Here is a 21,445-nt window from a genome sequence, read left to right on the forward strand (position 1 = left end):
CCCTAGGCTTCAAATTCCTCCTGTGGTAGACAAGTGCTACCTTACCCTTAGTGTGAGGTCTGAAGTGCTAGAGGAATTTTCTAAATGTTTCTTCACTCTCAGCTTTCAGCAATCCATGTATGACTTTGCCACTGGGGGGATTTATCTCCATGTTCTTGTATTTACCCTAGCCTAGAGACTTCTGTTGTTTGTTATTCTGTGCAAGACTCATGCTGGAGTTGGAGGCTTTCACTTCTCCTGTTCCAGCCTTAGTTTCAGGCAGGTCCTGTGCTCCTGAGCCTGATGTCAGTTGTTTTGAATACCCCTATGTCTCTCCCATGACAAGCCTTTGCCTCCTTTTCAGTCCATGTTTTAGAGTGCAGGTAGGTTTCCTGTACTTCCCTCCCCGCTGAACAGGTGAACTCTGCCTCCGCCCCCAGCAATAGCAGTCCTCTTTTTTGTATTAGTGCAGGATCCTGCACATGAGAAAGTTTTCTACCACTTTCCCAGTAGCAGCCTACCTTTGCCTGGAAATAGGGACATGACAGGGTTTCATGTCCCTCCCTCAGTGGCAGATTCATTTTACTTCATGTGAAAGCATTGTCATGTCTGGGATGTGAACATGTTCTTTCTATCATCTCAACAGCGACAGATTTTACTTCCTATCTGAGAACATTCTGGGCTGTGGGAAGTAGCAGCTGCTCACCATACTGTACTCATGCAGAGCCCATTGAGAGATGAAATTCCATAGACACTCCTGTGGCCGGGCACAGTGGCTCACGCCTGTAATCCCAGCACTTTGGGAGGCCGAGGAGGGCGGATCACGAGGTCAGGAGATCAAGACCATCCTGGCTAACTTGGTGAAACCCCGTCTCTACTAAAAATACAAAAAAAAAAAAAAAATTAGCTGGGCGTGGTGGTGGGCGCCTGTAGTCCCAGCTACTCAGGAGGCTGAGGCAGGAGAATGGCATGAACCCGGGAGGTGGAGCTTGCAGTGAGCCGAGATGGTGCCACTGCACTCCAGCCTGGGTGACAGAGCAAGACTCTGTCTCAAAAAAAAAAAAAAAAAAAAAAAAAAAATTCCATAGACACTCCTGCTCTTCTCTCAAACCTTAGCAGACCCTGTACACCTGTGCCACCAAGAGGCGCTTTCTCCAGCTTCCTACCTGCCCTCAATCGTTCTTGTGAATATTCAGATGAGACCCATCAAGAACCCCATGAGTGGGTGCAGACTTCCCTGTGCCTGTGGCACCTGAAGATTCTACACTTTCACACTAGTCCACACTTGTCCTTTAAGAATGTGCTAAATTTCAGCTATTTTCATCTTACTGACTCCAATAACTGCCTCCCTTCCCTCCTATTCTCCCTAAAAGGTGAAACATTTGAGTGTCCTATGTTACCTATGAGGAGCCTTTCACCCTTAGGAATTTAGTTCAACTGATCAACCTCAGCTCACTGATGAACTTGAAAACTATTTTGTAGATTTTCAGCCTTTTTTTTTTTTTTCCTGAGGCAGTGTAAATTATTTAAGAGTTTAGATTACCAACTTTTCCTGTTTTGGTGATAGTGACATTCTTTTGCAGTTTCTATATCCTAAGTGAAATTAGAACTATATTCATTGATTTAACAGATATTCAAATCAACAAATGCATACCCAGAGGACCAAGTGATGTCTGAAACTTAACATATATATAATGGAACTTTTGGTTTGCCCCAACCATTGCCTGTTCCACCCTAAGCCTATCTCTGTAAGTTGTACCACTGTCCACCTAGTTGGTTAAGCCAGAAACTCAAGTGTTTTCCTGATTTTCTCTTCTTCACCTCATACATCCAATACAACAGTAACCACTATAATTATTGATTCTATTTCTGAAATAAATATAAAACCCATTTACTTTTTTCCATTATTGCTGTCACTAGTGTGGTCCAAGCTGTCATCATCTGTTGTCTGGACTTCTTTGTCAACCAGAGGATCTCACAGCTTTTACTTTTGTCCTCGTAGACTACATCATCCACCCAGCAGTGAAAGTTAAGACATAAATCTTATCACATTCTAAAAATATAAGTAAAATTTGAGCATGTCAAATCCCTGCTCAAAATCATTCAGTGTTTCCCCATTACCTTTCTAAAGGCAACTCAATCTCAACCCCTCACCATGACCTGCAAGGCCGTGAATGATCCAGCCCTGCCTATTTCCACAACAACTTCATTTGGGGCCACTTTCTTCCTCACTCACTCATTCATCTGTTGAGAAAAGAGAGGCACTTTTAACTTATACATGTTTGAAGAATCAGAGCAGCTGTGAACATACCCCAGAACTCTGAAATTTCAAAAGTATAAAATGTTAATCCAAAAAGAATTCTAAACTTTAAATAATCTTCTTTTTGCTTATTTTTTATGGCATATGTGCATTATTATTTCATCACTTTCAAAACTGACACAGTTTCCATAGTTAACTTTGAGTTATTTTTGTGAACTGACTATTGAACGAAAGCTCTCCATTTACTAACAACAGTGTAGTCTTCTGAATCTTTTAGCTCTTATTGAAAAAAACATTCCTTTGTTATAGAGTGCAATGTGGTTTGTTTTGGAGGGAGTAAAGGAGGCAGGATGTCTGTCTTTGCTTGGTTTCCTGGTCAGTGCATCTCATTTGAAAATAGTTTGTTTCAAGTAGTTAAATCTATTCCTGGGAAGCCTCTATTTTTATATATTTTTTTAATTTTTAGACAAGGTCTTGCTCTGTTACCCAGGCTGGAGTGTGGTGGCACAATCATAGCTCATAGCAGTCTCAAACTCCTGGGCTCAAATGATCCTCCCATCTCAGCCTCCCAAGTAGCTTGGACTACAGGTGTGTACCACCATGCCTAATTGCTTTTTTTCAAAATTTTTTAGTAGAGATGAGGTCTTGCTATGTTTCCTCAGGCTGGTCTCAAACTCCTGGGCTCAAGTGATCCTCTAACTTCAGCCTCCTGAAATGCTAGATTACAGACATGAGCCACAGTGAGCCTTTTATTTGTTTAAGTTTTATTTTTTCCTTTCTTCCCTTCTCCCTTCCTTTCTTTCTTTTGTTTTTAGACAAGTAATTTGACATTAGGAGGTCTTGAAGGTGATGGTTTCCTCTGGCAATAGTGTCTTTTCTGTCACTGAAGGTGTTCAGTTGGTCAGAATGCATGGCCAATGGAATCATTCTTTCATTAAAGAACAAACATTTGTTAAACGACTCCCTTTGCCAAGCATTGGGACACTCACTAGGAGTTCAAAGATAAAAAAGCACGCTTTTAACAAGTGTACGTTTTAGTGTCAGACATACAGTTTTAATACAACTGCTCATTGTTCTAATGGGAAATAAGAGATTCAGCCATTAAACTATTGTGTGGTGTAGAAGACCTTTTAAAATAGACTGATTTCTGAGAGTCTGTGATTTCACTTGTAAGGCTTATGAGGGATTCTTAGCAAGGAAAAATGAGAATCGTTTCTGGTTATACTAATTATGAACTTTGTGAGCCTTGAGCAAGTCTCTCAACTTTCTGAAGCTCAGTTTGTTTTCTTATATTTTAAAAGAGAATATTTTGAAGAGAGATAAATGGAATAATACAAATAAAGTTCCAGCACCTATTAAGTGAGGTAAGGTGGAGCAGTGTTTACTGAAAATGAAAATTAGATTAAAGGACAGACACTTCAGGGCCATTTTTTTTTCCTCCTCCATATGTGTGAGTGTGGATGGGGTAGGGAGAGGAGGGTGTTTTATAATAAAGAAGTAAACGGAAAGAAAAAATGTGAAGATATAGTTCACTGGGGGAAACACTGTAAATATAGACTACTGACAGGCAATGAACTGCAGGACCTGAGCTGGTTCTGAGGCAGTGAGCCTCAGCTAGAACATCCCATGTACATCCCAGGAGGATGATGACGTTTAATGTGTCAAAGTGTACGTAACTGATGACAGTTTTGTGATCAGGCTTTGTTTGCAATCATAGAGAATCCAGAAAAGTTAATTTTAATACTCTTGATTTTGACAGATAAATTCTTTTTAAAATGTAAAATTATTATTTCTCATTAAAGAAAGAAGAATAGGACATTCCTGGCCTTTTTTTTTTTTTTTTTTTTTTTGAGACGAGTTCTCACTCCGTCACTCAGGCTGGAGGGCAGTGGTGCGATCATGGCTCACTGCAGCCTCAACTTTCAGGCTCAAGCGATCCTCGCACCTCAGCGTCCTGCATTGCTCGGACTACAGGCACATGCTATCATGCCCATCTAAATGTTGTATTTTTTGTAGAGATGGGGTCTCGGTCTGTTGCCTATGCTGGTCTTGAACTCCTGGGCTCAAGCAATCCTACTAACTTGGTCTCCCAAAGTGCTAGGATTACAAATGTGAGCCACTATGCCCAGCCCCTGATCTATTAACATTTTAGAAACTAGTTCTTTGTGAGGCTCTTTCATAATAAATTATCAGTATGTTACAGCATTATACAAATTGCAAGTGCTTTCACATGGATAATCTCATTTTTATCACCCCCTTTTACACATGAGAAAATTGAAGCTCAGAAATGACTAGTCTGAGGTCACACAGGTAAGATATGCCAAAGTTGAAACTTGAACTCTGGTGTTTCTTATCATGCTGCACATAAAATTATGGACTGTGCCTCAGGTTAGGAGAAATCAGAATTTTCAATGAAAATACAATTAAAATTGGATTAATATGTCATTCTATCTTTGATCAGTCTTAACCTTAATTGGCTAATCATATAAAAGCTCTTACACTGTGATCTAATTCAGTCCTGCTGGACAAATGCTATTCTATTCTATTCAATATGATGTCACTGAAAACTTCATGGAATATATTGAGCTGGAAAGATTAGACAAACAACTCCTCACTTACGGTGCACACACGCACACACACACACACATCCCCACACACTTATACATCCCTACTCATTTAAATATAGAACTGTATACAATAATTAATATAATCAATTAATATTTACATATTATGTTATTAGTAAGTAACTTTTGAATACTCCAGTATAAATAATGTAAACAAATTAACTTTAATCAATACTTTAGGGGCAGTTAGTTACAGTAATGTAATAAAAAATGTTTAACAACCAGCTCTGGGGAAGAGTAGAGTCCTGATTTGTAGCATTTGCTGATTTCTGTCCATCAATACTCTCACCATGGCTGGTTTCAGGCTCCCAGGGTGAGGTCACCTAATGCAGGAATACAGATACTGCTATTTAAATCTGCACCAGAGGGTTCATTGATGAGGGTAAGGGATGTTGAGCATAATTTTGGGGGATAAGTAAATGGTGTCCAAGGTATGTCTGGCTGAAAAAAGATTACACAGGCATCTTTGTCCTTGAAGGAACAGTATTGAAGGACCCATCAAGCCCAGAAGCCTTACATCTTCAGAGTATCCCCTGGGTCTAGAACTTTGGTTCTACACCTCCCTGTTTAATCAAGGCTCTATTACCTGATCCAATTACAGGCTTTGCTGATTCTTCTGTTAGATTATTATTGTAAAGCTTGTTGGAGTGCCTAAAAGATAGATATCAGGGACTGACTTCCTCAAGCCAGGGGAATAGTTTCTATGACTATTTTGAAGCTTGCTTGCTAATAGATATTTCTATGTAGCAGAATATTGTCTAAGATTTCCTTTATTACACTTGCCACCTAATGGTGAGGTGAAGGAAGAAGTCATAGCTTCCATTTCTCTTTTATTGTATTACCAAATATTGAGGTGATAAATATTTACCAAAAAATCTGACAGTTGTATAGGGCCAACTTGGTTTATTATATCAATTTGCAATATCGGTAAGTACCTACTAAGTTTGGGGCACTATAACATGATAAAATCCTTGTCTACAGAGAGCTTTTAGGTGGATTTAAAAATGCAGTGTTACCATTTCTATTTATAAAGTGTGAAAACAAAGTGGATGCCAGATCACACACAAGCCAGCAGAGAATGCTTCCCAGTCTTGTTTACAGTACTGGGATTGTGGTCAAGCTGAATACACACAGTCCTTTACTCTCTTATCAGAGAGCGAAGGTTTAAAGAGAAACCAACAAAAGTGTCCAGGTACTTTTTTTTTTTCTTCAGACAGGGTCTCAGCTAGGCTGGAGTATACTGGCACGATCACAGCTGACTGCAGCCTTGATCTCCTGGGCTCAAGCAATCCTCCCACCTCAGGCTCCTGAGTAGCTGGGACTACAGACGTGCCACCACACCTGGCTATTGTTTTAATTTTTTTGTAGGGACCAGGTCTCACTATGCTGCCCAGGCGGTCTTGTACTCCCGGGCTCAAGTGATCTTCCCACCTTGGCCTCCTAAAGTTCTTGGATTACAGACCTCAAACACCATGTCCAGCCTCCAGGTACTTTTTAACTGTAGTGATTATGTGGCATTTTGATGTAATGGCTCTAAAATATTGCCCCTGAATTCTTGGAAACTTCTTCCTTGTAGAGGTTGGGTGTGGTCTATGTCCTTTTCCTTAAATCTGTGTTTTTGACTACTTGACCAATAGTACATGGCAGAAGTGTTGCTGTGGCAGTTTCTTAAGATACAGGTCTGGAAACTGGCACTTGATCTGGTAAGGTCCGAACTGTATACCAAGAAACTGGCTATTTCCACTTCCTATCTCTGGGATATTTGCTGTTAGAACCTAGTCTCTATTCTGTGAGGAAGCCTAGGCCACCTCATGGAGAGGAACCAATAGGCAGCATCAACTTACCATTCATGAAAGTAAGCCATCTTGGAGGTGGGTCATCCAACCCCAGTTAGGCCACATGGAGCAGAGATAAGCTGTCCTGCTGAGACCTGCCAAAATGGCAAATTCTTAAATAATTATTGCTGTTTAAGTCATGAAATTTTGGGGTAGCTTAATATACAGCAATAGAAACCTGGACACCTAGTAATCTGTTTGTGAGAAGAGACTATCAGATACTTCTCAGTACTATTTTTCCTGTTAGTTGGTGACTCATTCCTTTGTAGACAGTCTATAGATTTCTTTTGTGTTTACTCCCTCTTGGGGACTTCCCCACTTGTGCCTGGCTCCTGTTTAGCAGGAATCTGTAGCAGACAAATCCCAAGCTGAAGCAGGGATTAGGGGTGAGCTTCTGTGACCAGTGGAAGTTTGCACAGCCTAACAAAGAGGTAATTTCTGCAGGGTTGCTTTTGGCAAGAGAGATGCCCATATGTTGGATTGCATAATTCTTTTTTCTTCCCAGTTGGGGGTCATCAGGTCATCTGACTGCTAATTCTTCAGATATGGACTTTTCTTCCAGCTCTGTGAATCTGTTCTAAAGGGTAGAGTCTGAGATGAGAATCTAGAGACACAAATTGTTGCTGTGTCACCAACTGTGTGAGCTCAATCAAGCCAATTGACATTACTAGGAACATAATGGGATTAAGATACTTAGAAGCCCTATACATTGAACATATTATGATATTATGACCCCAGATGTAATGTAAGCAAATACAACAAAATTCTGATTTTCACCAAGGTGACTACTTGATGCATTTTTTGAATTACCAAATGTTAAATTTGTTAATTTTTGTTATTTTAGTGTTCCTAATTAGTCTACCTAGTGAATAACCATTGTCTAGGCCTCAATTGCTTCATCCATAAAATAGATAAGTAGATGGTTTGATCTGTTCGATTTCTTTTGTATCTAAATTTTGATTCTGCAATCACTTTTATTCCCTTTCCTTTGTTTGGTATGTTTTTTTTTCTCTTTGCTATAGCTTTATTGAGGTATAATTGACAAGCAATAAACTGAAAAATCTAAAGTGTACAATTTGAGAATTTTTGACATACTTTTATACCGATGAGCATTACCTAATCAAAACAGTAAACATATCCATCATCTCCACAAATTTCTTTGTGTTCTTCCCTTTCCCTTTTCTTACCCCAGCTTCTAGGCAACTATTGAGCTGCTGTGTATCACTATAGATTAGTTTGCACTTTACAGAATTTTAGATAAATGGAATTCTAGAGCATGTATTCTTTTTTGTCTGACTTCTTTCACTCAGCATAATTGATTTGAGATACAGACATGTTGTTGCATGTACCAGTAGTTCATTTTTTTAAGTTGCTGAGCAGTATTCCATTGTATGGATATGCCACAATCTGTTTTTCCATTTACCTGCTGATGGACATTTGGGTTGTTTCCAGTTTGGGGCTATTAGGGATAAAGCTGCTGTGAACATTCACATATAAATACTTATATAGACACATGATTTTATTTCTCTTGGGTAAATAAATACCTATGAGTGGAATGGTTGGATCATATGGTAATTACATGTTTAATTTTTTAAGAAATGGCCACACTTTTCAAAAGTCGTGGAACAATTTTACTTTCCCACTGGTAGTCTGTGAGAGTTCTAGTTTCTCCATATTCTCACCAACATTTTGTATGGTCAGTTTTTAAAGTTTAGCCATTCTAATAAGCATGCAGTGGTATCTCATTGTGTCTTAAATGTACATTCTTGTGGTAACAGTGTTAAAAATCTTTTCATCTGCTTATTGGCTGATATGGTTTGGCTCTGTATCCCCACCCAAATCTCATCTTGAATTGTAATCTCTGTGTATTGGGGGAGGGGCCTGGCATGAGGTGACTGAATCATGGCAGTAGACTTCCCCCTTGCTGTTCTTGTGGTAGTGAGTTCTCGTGAGATTTGATGGTTTAAAAGTGTGTGGCATTTCCTCCACACTCACTCTCTCCTGCTTCACCATGGGAAGGTATGCCTTGCTTCCCCTTCACCTTGTGCCATGATTTTAAGTTTCCTGAGGCCTCCCAGTCATGCTTCCTATTAAGCCCATGGAACTGTGAGTCAATTAAACTTATGTTCTTAATAAATTACCCAGTCTCCGGTAGTTCTTTATAGCAGTGTGAAAATGAACTAATACATTTGCCATCTGTATATCTTCTTTGATGAAGTGTCTGTCACAATATTTTTTCTAGTTCTTAAAAATTATTACTGATTTTTGAGAGTTTAAAAAATATATTGTGCATAAAGTTATTAGATACATAATTTGCAAATATTTTCTTGCAGTCTGACTTATATTTTAATTCTATTAATATTTGGTATGTTCTTAAAGAGGAAAAAATCTTAACATGTGAAATATTTTACATACTCTTAAGTTCAAAGAGCAGCATAGGTGGATCTGGGAAGAAAAAGACATTAGCAAACCATTCAATGGTTTGGCATTGAATGCCTTTGTGTAAGATTTTCTTTAGTTAGCTTTTATTAAGTGACTTTTGTGTATAAAGTATTGCAGTATAAGTAAACATTGTAGTAAGTAATGTTTTAGCTTGAATTCTGGGCTTTATGCATGTTTTTCAGAACAGCCACCAATTTAGACTCATGGTTTCTCTCAGTATTATGCCTGGTCTACAAAGAGTCTAAGCTAAAACACCCATGTGTGATATCTATATCTCCCACATCATCATACACCAATCTATTTCTATTTCTATATATGTATGTATAACTTGCAAAAAATCCAACTTATATTCATATTCAACTTACATCTTTGGTCAAATATAACCATCAGGCAAACTGTTGTGACCTCACAGGTATAATAAACTAAATGATAATATAAAATATGTATCACAAAGCTTGTGCACTTTACTTCACAGTAGAAACATGGATCTGCCTTCAGGTACTTATGTAGACAATTATTTATAAAGCAAGATAGATTATAACCAGTGAGGCCACACTGACAGCATGTGGAAAAACAGTTCACAACAGTGGGAAGAGAGACAGAGAAAATACAGACCCCAAAACTAGAATGCAAAGAAGTCTGGATATATTTTGTATTTGTATAGAAAGCCTTTTAAGTATGAATTTCCCAGAGGACATGGAGTCATGAGATTTGTAATAATTTATCTCAGAAATGGTTGGAATAAATTATAAGTTCTTAAAGGGAATAAGGTTTTGAAGAATGTATAGTTAACTCCTTGATAATATAATTTATATTATGATATGATCAGAGGCTATAAAAAGTATAAAACTTGCCAAAGAAGGGAGTGAGACTGCTGAATGAAGTTAAAGTAGAGGGTTTATCTTGAAAATTCTTCTGCTTTAAATATTCTGAATATGAAATAGAAGGATATGGTTAATTGTCAGTGGGAGAGAAAGGAACAGGTATTGAATGGACCTCTGTATTGTAAGAGTAAAAGAGAAATTCCCAACCAACCAATTATTAAACCTCCTAATATTAAGAATTTATATCTAACATTTGAAAAATTTGATCTAGAAATTTAAGAACAGGTAGAATTTCCTTCATCATCCCTGTTATTTCCTCTCTTAGTGCTTATAAGTACAAACTCCAGAACAGTCTAGTTTGAGTTTGAGTTTCAACATCATCAGTGGGTTGGCTTCCACAAACCCAAGTTTTCTAACCTACAGAATGGAACTAAAATCCCCACCTGAAGAGGTGCTGGTGAGGATTATAGGAGATGCAAGTAAAGGGCTTAGTATAGTACCTGGCCCAGGGTTTTAAACACTTAGTAAATATAAAATATTACAATTATTGTTTATTCTAGGGAGAAATTTGAAGGACAAGCAGCATTGAAAAATTCGAGCAAAAACATTAGCAGTCAATATCCCATAATTTGAAATTAAGGATTAAAATTAGGTATTATTTTCATCTGTTTTTGTTTCTCTTATTTTAATAAAAAAGCTGTGGAAGCCCCCAGAAATAACTGCCAGCTTTTGGAGGGTGTCTCTGGATGTTTTGTGTGTTCCATCTGGGTTGCAGCCATTATTCTACCTACTTGACAGACGATGAGGTCATGGAGGCCAAGTGTTCTTCACGACGACACCCAGGTCAAAGGCAGAGTTAAAGTACATCCCAGGTCACATAACTCATTCTCTGTTCAAGAATCTTTCCTAATCCCTGGTGCCATTTGGGAACTGTTTCAAAGGCATTCCAACCTCAGAATCATGCCAGTGCACTGGTTATCAATTATTTTGTTGATCCTTTAGCAAATCCTCAAACTGATTTTTCTGCCCTCCTGAGACACAAATCACAAAGCTGACCTTAAGTGCTTTGGCATCCCCCTCCAGTCCCAAGGCATACAAAAAAGCAGCGCAGGGTTGGTGATTTATTGTTTTCCCACGCAGGTCACGCTCAAGCCCAGACAGATAGAGAAGATTTGTCTTTAACGAGAGAAATGCACCATTACTTGGTCATAAATTCAACTTAATGGTAATTTTAGTAGGGCAGCTTGCCCAGAGTTTGTAGAAACACAAATCAAAAATCCCAAATTCCATGCATATCCTCCTAGAAACTCTTTTGGCAACTCCATTCCATTTGCTTTTTAAGGAAATCAATTTCCTTAGTTATGGTCCCTAGTTGCTTAGGGTGGTTTTGCACAGAGTCTAGAATCACTGTGGCAGCAGAGAGGGGAGTGGGTGGCATGCTGCTTGAAATATTTTTGCCAAGCATTCGGCCTTGACTTCAGTTGTCAAGGAGGCACAAGTGAGCTGACACACAGATTCGGTAGACAGTCCCAAAAAAGTAGTATGTGGTGAAAATGTTCAGATGACTCTGTCTAAGGAAAAATTTTTTTCAAATCCTCCTGTCCTTGACTGATTCCAAACTGACAAATTCTGGTCATTATGAATCTCAGGTCACATAACAAGCTCTGAATCCTTACAGAGTTGATTTAGTCCAAGCTGGCATAGAAATATCTATGGAGTATATTCAGGCACAAGGCTACCAGACACCCCTCCACACTCTTAGAAGTAGACTCAAACATACCATCTTGTATGCATGCCATATCCTGTGCTCCCTATGATCATAGCAACTAGAAGACCTTATTGTCCTTAATTACTTATGCGTGTTCCCTTATAGCACACTGTGTGCTCCCAGGTGTATGGCAATGCCATACCTGAATTTGTTTCTCCAGTTTTTAACCCAGTGCCTGACATGTGACAGATGCACAGTTAGCATTGGTTGAATGAACAGAAGTATGAATGAATAACATTCATGCCTTTCCAGTAAGGTCTGACTTTTAAGTTGGGGAACCTGGGAAATGGCCATTCCTTCTTCTTCTTTTTTTTTTTTTAGGATGATATACGTGGCCAGGTGAAGACAGTAGAGAGAAAACAGAACTGAAAGTAAGTGTCTCCCATAAGTAGGGTAATTTGTACTTTATTTACTTACACCAAAATTTACAGAATGCCAATACAGTCAAAATATAGTGTCAGGTACTGAAGAATATTTAACTAGGAATCAAAGAACTCAAGATCTCTTACTCTTTAGATCTAAGATCCAATGTATAATGCTACCCTAAATTACTTTATTCTTAATAGCATCACTCTATCCAGAGAAAATACACGACATTCTAGCTTCTCTGATTTGGTTTTGCAGATGGGTCTACCTATAACCTTCCCCTCAGGGGTAGAGAGGAGTTTAGCTGGCAGTTTATTTCTGTTTCTACTCACACGCCTAGCATATGGGAAGGCTGGGATTAGAGCCAAAGGAGAAGCCTGGAACACCCAGGTGATGGCATGTTTGGATCCTTATAATTCTCTATCAAAGAGTGAAGAGACTCAAAGGCAATGGCTCTCCAGCTTGAGTGGGCATCAGAATCACCTGGAAGGCTTCCTAAGACACATTATTGCTGGGCCCCCACCCCCAGAGTTCCTGAGTCAGTAGGTTTAAGTTCAGATTCCAGAAGCTGCATTCCTAGGAAGTCCCCAAGCAATGCAAATGCTACTGGTTTAGGACCAGCTGAACTAAGGTAAGCCCTGATACTTACTTTCCACCAAATCAAATTCTCTCATTCCCTCATATAATGCCACAAGATGATTCCATTTGTATGGTTTTGTCCAGGTAGCCTTGGACTCAAATAAAAGAATCAGTTGGAATTACTTATTTCATAGCTGTTTTCCACTGATCTGGGGCAAATTTTTTGTGCCAGATACCTTCCTTTGTGGTTTAACCTGTATTTATGGGCTGCCTCTCTTGTCATTAGTTGGAAATAAAAACAATGATAGTATCAGTGAAAGCAACCTGCTAAAGTATTGTTAACATAGAGATGCATACACATAAACTGTTTATTCATGCCATTGGGCTTGTGTGGATAACTGTGTAAAATAATGAATTTAACATTAGCCTTTGGATTCTTTCTTCTTTCCTTCATCTGCTCTGACTAGGAGAATAATTGTAGCTTCAGTCTAAATGGAGAAATATTAGCCAGGTCTTTCTGTCTTCTAGATAGGTCCTGTAGTCCAGCCAAGCTATCTGGATTTCTGATTAGACAGAAATCCATTTTTATAAAGAGAAAAAAATGTATTTTCTCAAGAATTATTTTTAGTTATTTTCTCTCTTGTGATGAAAGGCTTATCTAAATAGCCCAAGCTTCATTCAAGATTCTTCCCCACTCTTTGTTGTCACCCAGCCTTCCCTGACCTCACTCACCCTCAGACAGCCAGGGATTTAAAAATATGTTGGAAGATTTTAATGGTCTCTGCAGAGTAGAATTACATTCTTCTGTGTAACATTTGGACACCAAGCAGAGAGATAGCAGTCTGTCTAGCTCTTTTGTAATTATTTCATGGTATTGTTTTAATTGTGGCATGGCTTAATCACTGGCTGTGCACAGATTGTGCCACATACTTAAAATAATTACAGGGATTTGGTAAGATAATGCTGTGAATTCATTTAATGCTTCTTTTCCAATAGACTCCACACTCTTAAAAGGAGAGAGAGCAAAGAAGGACAGTCAATCAATGCCAGCATTGGTCATTTTCTGCACCTTGTGAGGACTGACCAGGATGATATATGCACATTTTTTTATTTCAGTCATCTTCCACCTGCCCAAGGAGGCATTTTATCTAGTACTCAAAGATCCTGAAACTAGTGTGACACCCTGTTAAGATCCCTTTACCAGCTAACACTTAATATAGGTTCACAACTAGTAACCTAGCCAGGCCTGTGTGAACACATTAGTTTTAAATCCAATGGTTTGTCTATGTAACTGTATTAGGGTTCTCTAAAGGGACAGAACTAATAGGATAGGTTAATATATGAAAGTTTATTAAGAGTTTATTAAGGAGTATTGACTCACATGATCATAAGGTGAAGTCCCACAATAGGCTGTCTGCAAGCTGAGGAGCCAGGAAGCAATTCCAAGTCCCAAAACTTTAAAAGTAGGGAAGCTGATAGTGCAGCCTTCAGCCTGTGGCCAAAGGCCTCAGAGCCTCTGGCAAATCAGTGATGTAAGTCCAAGAGTCCAAAAGCTGAAGAACTTGGGAGTCTGATGTTTGAGGGCGGGAAGCATCCAGCACAGGGGAAAGATGGAGGCCAGAAGATTCTGCCAGTTTAGTCCTTCCACATTCCTCTGCCTGCTTTTATCCTAGCCATGTTGGCAGCCGATTAGATGGTGCCCACCCAGATTGAGAGTGGGTCTGCCTTTCTTAGTCCACTAACTCAAATGTTAATCTCTTTTGGCAGCACCCTCACAGACACACCCAGAAACAATACTTCACATTTTTCAATCCAATCAAGTTGACACTCAACATTAACTGTCACAGTAACTGATGACTGCTATCTCCATTAGCAGTTCTTTAGCTTCAGAAGAGTGTAATCTGGTTATAAATCTTTGTTAGAATTACTTCGTTGGTTAATTTTATGTGTCAACTTGACTGGCCTAAGCAACGCCCAGATAGCTGGTAGAACATTTGTCCTGGGTGTGCCTGTGAGAGTATTTCTGGAAGACACTACCATTTGAATCACCAGACTGAGAAAAGAAGATACACTCTTGCCAATGTGGGTGAGCATCGTCCAATCCATTGAGAGCCAAATAGAAAAAAAAAGGTGGGGCAAGGTGAATTTAATCTCTTTTCTTGAGCTGGGACGTCCATCTCCTCCTGCCCTTGGGTCTTAGAGTTCTTATTTCTTGGGCTTTTGGACTTCAAGACTTAAAACAATGCCCCCACTCGCCACAAGGTTCTCAGGTTTATGGCCTTGGACTTGGAGTTATACCATCAGTTCCTCTGATCTCAGGCCTTCATGCTTGGATTGACTTCTGCCACTGGATTTCCTGGGTCTCCCACTTGTACACTTGTAGATGGCATATCATGGGACTTCTTAGCCTCTGTAATTTCATGAGCCAATGCCTGCAATAAATATCCTCTTATATCTATCTATCTATCTATCTATCTATCTATCTATCTATCTATCCATCCATCCATCTATCCATCTTCTGTTGGTTCTATTTCTCTGGAGAACTCTGGCTAATACAACTATCATGCAATTTGTATGGTTTATTGAATACTGATTTAATCATTCATTCAACAAATATTTATCTTGTGCCTGCTATGTGCCAAGTGTGTTCTAAACTCTAGCAGTGAACAAGCTAAGCAAAATTCCTACTTCATGGCACTCATGTTTGAGATGTAGGGGAGACAGACAGTAAACCAACAACAAAATAACAGTTTCAGATATGGTTAGTCATATGAGTAACATAAAGCAGGGTTGGGGAATAGAGAGTGGCTAGAGTGTGGAAATTTTAGATAGAAGATAGCATTTGAACAGAGTCCTGGTGATGAGAGGGAATCAGACTTGTGAAGGTTTGGGGGAAGGGAATTTTAGGCAGAAGGAAGGCAAAGTGTAAGGGGCTGAATCCATGGTAAGCTTAGTGGTTCTGCGAACAGTGAACAGTGCAGAGGGGCTGGAGCAGAGCAAGTAAGCAGTAGAGTTGTTGGAAGAGGAGGAGGCTGAGGCCATGTCAAAGGGCTCTGCCCCCACGGCAATAAGGTTAGATTTTTATGTAATGGGATGTCTTAGAGGGTTTAGATTGCCTGGTTGATATTTTTGAAAGATCAGTCTGGTTGAGGAGATAAGATTTATAGGCAAGAATGAAAGTAGAAAGGGCCATTTAGGAAGCTATTGTACTGGCCCAGTTATCCTCGGCTTGGATTAGGATGGGAGTGGTAGAGAGGTTAGAAATATTTTGGAGCTAGAACTCACAAGATTTTCTAATAGATAGGGTCTGGGGATTAAAGGAATGAATAGAATCAAAACTGATTCCTAGATTTCTGGCTTAAGCAACTGGGGAATGGTGGAACCATTAACTGAGAGGGAGAAGACTAGGGCATGCAAAATTTTGTTCAGATTTGTTGAGTTTGAGATAAGTATTATACATCCAAGTGGGAGTTTAGTAGACAGTTGAAAATATAAATCTAGGGTTCAGGGGATAGGTCAGAGGTGGAGATATATGTGTAGGAGTCCTTACTGTATACATGTAATAGTTATTACCTAAGCTACATCTTGGCTGAGTGATGAGATGAGGTGATGCAAACAAAGTATACATCATTGTCCTGCCCTACTGGAGTATATACTTGTAAAATCTTATCTTTTTAAAATGATGTACTTAATGAATAATAGAAGGAAACATAGAGTAGGATTTGAATACAATATGTTTTTGTTCATTTGTTGTTTAATAGCAAATAATTCAAAATTTAAATATTTAATAAGAATTATCTTTCAAGGTAGCCTCTTGGGAGGGCTAGCCAATCAGCCCAACAATTTCTTAGAGCTTTCTTGGAGTGATTGGGATTCCCTTTTAGATTTGGTCATGCCACAAGAAAGTTAGTCTACCTTTTCATAAAATTATATCTCATTTTTTATTAAAAAATAGGACTTGCTTGAAAGTTCACCTGTTGTTGGACTTGTGACAACAAGAAAAATAAAAAAAAAAAACGTCACCGAGGAATATGACTTGGTACCCATATTAGTCCATTCTCCTGCTGCTATAAGGATATACATGAGACTGGGTGATTCATAAAGGACAGATGCTTAATTGACTCACAATTGCAGGGCTAGGGAGGCCTCAGGAAACTTACAATCATGGCAGAAGGGGAAGCAAACATGTCCTTCTTCACATGGCAGCAGGAAAGAGAAGAATGAGAGCCAAGCAGAGGGGGAAGCTCCTTATAAAACCATTAAATCTCATACTCGTAAGAACTCACTCACTGTCATGAGACTAGCACAGGGGAAACCTCCCCCATGATTCAGTTACCTCCCACTGGATCCCTCCCATGGCATGTGGGAATTACGGGAACTACAATTCAATGCCCTTCCAACAGTCCCCCAAAGTCTTACCTCATTCCAGCATTAACTCAAAAGTCCAAGTCCAAAGGCTCATCTGAGACAAGGCAAGTCCCTTCTACCTATGAGGCTGCAAAATCAAAAGCAAGTTAGTTATTTCCTAGATACAATGGGGCTACAGATATTGGCAAATACCCCCTTTCCAAATGGGAGAAATTGGCCAAGACAAAGGGGCCACAGTCTCCATACAAGTCTGAAATCCAATAGGGCAGTCATTAAATCTTAAAGCTCCAAAATGATTTCCTTTGACTCCATGTCTCACATCCAGGTTACGCTGATGCAAGAGATGGACTCCCATGGCCTTGAAGAGCTCTGCCCCTGTGGCTTTTCAGGGTACAGCCCCCTTCCTGGCTGCTTTCATGGGTTGGCATTGAGTGCCTTTGGCTTTTCCAGGTGCACAGTGCAAGCTGTCAGTGGATCTACCATTCTAGGGTCTGGAGAACAGTGACCCTCTTTTCACAGCTCCACTAGGCAGTGCCCCAGTGGGGACTGTGTGTGGGGGCTCCAACCCTACATTTCCCTTCTACACTGCCCTAGCAGAGGTTCTCCATGAGGGCTCCACCCCTGTAGCAAACTTCTGCCTGGACATTCAGGCATTTCCATACACCCTCTGAAATGTAGGCGTAGGTTCCCAAACCTCAGTTCTTATCTCCTGCACATACACAGGGCCAAGACCATGTAGAAGCTGCCAGGGCTTGGGGCTTGCACCCTCTGAAGCAATGACTCAAGCTGTGCATTGGCCCCTTTTAGACATGACTGGAGCCGAAGCAGTGGGAATGCAGGCCACCATGTCCTGAACAGGAGGGCCCTGGGCCTGATCCACTAAAGCATTTTTCCCTCCTAGGCCTCCTGGTCTGTGATGGAAGGGGCTGCCATGAAGGTCTCTGACATGTCCTGGAGATATTTTCCCCATTGTCTTAGTGGTTAACATTCTGCTACTTGTTATTTAGGCAAATCTCTGCAGCAGGCTTGAATTTCTCCCCAGAAAATGGGGTTTTCTTTTCTATAGCATCGTCAGCCTGCAAATTTTTCAGACTTTTATGCTCTGCTTCCTCTTGAATGCTTTGCCACTTAGAAATTTTTTCCACCTGATACCCTAAGCCATTGCTTTCAAGTTCAAAGTTCCACATATCTCTAAGGCAGTCTCTTTGCTAAAGCATAGCAAGAGTCACCTTTGTTCCAGCACCCAAGAAGTTTCTCATCTCTATCTGCGACAATCTCATCCTGGACTTCATTGTCCTTATCACTGTCAGCATTTTGGTCAAAGCCATTTAACAAGTCTCTAGGAAGTTCCAAACTTTCCCACATCTTTCTGTCTTCTGAGCCCTTTAAGTTTCCAGGAAGTTCCAAACTTTCCCACATTTTCCTGTCCTTTTCTGACCGTTCTAAATGATTCCAATTTCTTCCTGTTACCCAGTTCCAAAATCACTTCCACATTTTGGGATATCTTTACAGCAGTGCCACACTCTCTGTGGTACCAATTTACTATATTAGTCTGTAATAAGGACATACCCAGGACTCGATAATTTATAATGAAGAGGTTGAATTGACTCACAGTTCCATAGGGGTGGGGAGGCCTCAGGAAACTTATAATCATGGCAGAAGGGGAAGCAAACACGTCCTTCACATGGCAGCAGGAAGGAGAAGAATGAGAGTGACAAAAAGGGGGAAGCTCCTTATAAAACTATCAGATCTCATAAGAACTTAATCACTATCATCAGAATACCATGGGAGAAACTGCCCCCATAATTCAATACCTCCCACTGGATTCCTCCCATGACATGTGGAGATTATGAGAACTATAATTCAAGATGAGTTTTGGGTGGGGATACAGCCAAACCATGTCAGTACCACTAATGATTTTAAATTGACTTTGTCGCTTGCCTTGGTGATTCATAGAAGAGTGTCTGGATATGTTTTGAGCAATAAAGAAATGATTGGAAAAAGTACACGATCTCCCATGTGATAACTTTGAAGGAAACACTGTTTATTTGCTTTTAGAGCTTTAGTTTTATTCATTCACTTATCCAGTCATGAAAAAAATATTTATTATCTGACATGTGCCTGGTGGTATTCTAGGCAGTGAAAAGGCAGTTACAAGTAGTGAAAAGAAAAAAACAATACTAATTATTAAGTCTTCATCTTTGGCCTAAAATGTTAGTATCTCTTAGCCTTAAAAAATCCAGTGTTTTGCAAATGGCTCAATCAATCAATCAATCAATGTATTGAACAAACAAAAACATTCAAATGAAGGAATAAAATTTAACTTTACCTTTGCCTTCACTATCTGTCTTCCTCTTTGTATTATATCCCCAGAAATCTCATTCCCACCCCTCTGCTTTTGAAATCTAAAGTAATCTGTTCCTGTATGCTGTAACATCTCCTTCAAACATGAAACACTCTTTTATTTTTCTTTCTCCCCCATTTTGCTGCTGGGATATGTCAACAAATCTCTGGGCTAGGACGGTAATATACTAATTAATTCATAGTCAGGTATAAATGATTTGATGCTGATTTACTAAGCCCTAAACTTTTATTTTAACAACAGGACAGGACTTAAATATATCTCTATTGATGGAAATGATAGCATTTGCAAGTAGTAAAATGATATATTTCTTGGCTGAGAGCCTTCTCCATGTCTCTGAAATCACAGCCTATACAATCTACTTAAATTGCCAATTATAATTCCTAGGAACAAAAACCTTTCAGTTTCACCCTGATGCTACTATTTCTTTTTCTTTTTAAGAGATACTTTGCAGCGCTCTCATGTCATGTAATATATTAGCAAGTAATCCTCATAGTTGTGCTAGAGGAATGGGCCAAATTTTGCCTTGGCCTTTGTTTAGCTGGATGGTACCTCCACACTGTACTGGGGCTCTCCATCACCATAGCTCCTTCAGTCTTGTGCAACATATTATTACAATCAGCTTCACTTGTTCCCAGTTCTTTCAGCATCTGTAGTGGCAGCTGGCGCATCTCCCACTTCATCAGGAAGTGCATTCAAGGGTATCCGGCTAGAAAGTTCCCCCAGCAAGCATTTCTTCATATTGCAAAATGAAGAAGCAAGGTTTCACTTGTAGGTATTCATATCTGGGGTCAAGTAAGGTAGAATAAAGTTAGGGGGATCTTCCATCATCAAAGTGTCTTCATCATGGGTGAGGCCAGTAAAAAATATCCACTCTTTTTTTCTAGTAGACTGGTATTCCTTTGATCCTGGTTTTAATCAGAAAAGGAATGAGCAGAATTATGCGATTGGCACTGCCCTTGTTTGTTTTCTAAATTCTCAAAGGGAATTGCTCTCATACCATGGGTTTCCCCCAAGATCTACAATTCTGGTTACCAAGGTTCACTTTTGTGTGGGGTTTCCTGCATTTTGCCTTTGGACACCCAAGTCTATCTTTCCTGCAATTAACAGGAAAATTCCATTGTGCCAATTGTGGTTTTGCTTTTTCTTCTTGAGAAAACAACCTTTATTGCCCTTCACCTGCCTTTACCTCCAGTATTCTGTACAAATGTGTCATCGCATGACAAAGAGGGTGGCAATGAGGACCAGCATGTGTCAAAAGTGTTTGAAAACTGTTCTAGTTAACTAGAAAGAGCCATGCTCTAGAAAGTTCAACTCACATGAAAATTACTGGCTCGGAGAGCTAACTTATCTTCACCATTTTCTCTCTGGGGAAGAGCTTTGGGACAACCCCCTCCAAGGTCATTCATTTTTGTCTTTGTAATTTCATAGTATGCCATGTGTCTGGCAATCAGTATTAGAGCCAGAAGTGTTGCTAGACTTCAACAATCTTTGGCAGTTATTGAGATAGATGTGTCTCTTGGAGAAAGATTAATTGGAGTCTGAAATGTTTAAGGAAGCTAACAATTATTGAGTGCTTGTTCTGTGCCAGGCAATATGCTAGGAATTTCTGCATATGCTATCTCATGTCACAGAATCTCAATTTTTCTGCTTATGAGTTGGAATATGGGATTTTATTTAAGTCTTCCTTTTAGTAATTTTGTTTGAAGTGTTGCCTATGTAATTTTGCACTTGAAGGAAAGTGTATTCAGTGGTTAAAAAGAGCCACAGAGGTAGCAAATAATTTGGAATTCGGCTTGTTCATTAAGTACACAAAGAAATCCAAAGTACACAAACAAATTCACATTACAGAGTTAGAGCTTGTATTAGGCCATTCTTACATTGCTATAAAGAGATAATGAGACAGGGTAATTTACAAAAAAATAAGTTTGATTGGCTCACAGTTCTGCAGGCTGTACAGGAACTGCAGGCTGCATAGTGGCATCTGCTTCTCAGGAGGCTTCAAGAAGCTTCCAATCATGGCACATGGTGAAAGCAG

This window comes from Pan troglodytes, chromosome 10 (assembly GCF_028858775.2).
Source record: "Pan troglodytes isolate AG18354 chromosome 10, NHGRI_mPanTro3-v2.0_pri, whole genome shotgun sequence".
In the NCBI taxonomy this organism is placed as follows: domain Eukaryota; kingdom Metazoa; phylum Chordata; class Mammalia; order Primates; family Hominidae; genus Pan; species Pan troglodytes.